Below are 1,374 nucleotides of genomic sequence, written 5' to 3'. Positions count from 1 at the left end.
CCGGAGCGGCGCGGCGGCGCGGGCGGGGGCCGGGCACGGGCGCGCGCCCCCGGGCGCAGCCGGGTGGGCGGGCGCGGCAGCCGCGTCTGGGCCGGGGCAGGCGGTGCGGCCGCCGGGGTGCGGGGCAGCCGAGAATCCTAGCGGCCGCTACGGACCAAAGTTTCCAAAGATGCGCTTCCCGGAGTGTACCGCTAGCGGTTGTAACCAACACCTGGTGTTCGCTGTCACTCTGGGCAGGAGCGATGCGCTGGCTGCTGAACTGCGTAACCGCACGCCGGCCCTGTCACCCCCGCTCCACACACACCGTGAACAAAATAAAGAGGTAAATCACCAGAGTGGGAACGGGAATATTTGGATGTATTGGACAGAGAAAGGGCAATACAGTATCTTTTTAAATGTTTTATTTTTAGAGATGGGGTCTTACGCTGTCACCCAGGCTGGAGGGCAGTGGAGTGGGATCACGGCTCACAGCAGTCTTGACCTCCTGGGCTCAAGCATCCTCCTGACTCGACCTCCTAAAGCTTGGGATTGCAGGTATGAGGCACCAACCAATAAAATATCTATATTCAAATCAGTGAACATCTCAAAAACCAAATGAGTAAATGGCGTAGATAATCATAAAAGGAAAAAATTTAAAAACACAAATGACAAAAAAAAAAGCTCAAATCAGTAATAACCAGATACATACAATTTTAAAGCAATAATTGGGTGCATTTTTTTCTTCCTTTGCAATTAGCAAAGTTTTGTTTTGTTTTTGTGTGAAACAAATGTGGGGGTTAGTGATGACCAGTAAAACACGCCACTAATTTAAGAATTTTATCTCCTTTCTTCTAGCTCACTTTCCTTTGATATAACCATATTGGTAACAGTGACTCCAGGAACAAGCATTTACTGAGCAATCAGTGTCTCTTTGGAGCCCCAGAGTAACCACAAAAACAATGACTATAGATGGTAAAATTAACTCCCTTTAATTGATGCTGGAACCGAGGATACACATATTGTTACACCCCAGAAATGGCTAGAAACCACCTGATCCTAGGCCTTCACTCTTACTCTTCACTCGAGGGATTTGCTCAAATGTTGGAAATCCAGTTTAAACTGGATGTAGTCCATGGGGTGTGTGTGTGTGTGTGTATACCTTTAAACTATGGCCAGGGAAGTGAGAAGGCCATGAGCTTTGAGGTCAGATGTTCTCTGGTTTAGATTTTACTTGTTTAGTGTCCTACATTTTAAAAATTCAAGGATTATATTACAGTTATTTCTAATTTAAAAACTCAGAAGCTGTTAATGTTGCCCTGGGTTCTCATGATCTCCCATGATAGAGATTAAAAGAGATCACCAAACATAGCAGCAAAGGAAAGTTTATTCAGCTTG

This window comes from Sapajus apella, unplaced genomic scaffold, assembly GCF_009761245.1.
Source record: "Sapajus apella isolate SASKATOON/1434 unplaced genomic scaffold, GSC_monkey_1.0 scaffold6, whole genome shotgun sequence".
Lineage (NCBI taxonomy): Eukaryota > Metazoa > Chordata > Mammalia > Primates > Cebidae > Sapajus > Sapajus apella.
This window is presented reverse-complemented; position numbering follows the sequence as displayed.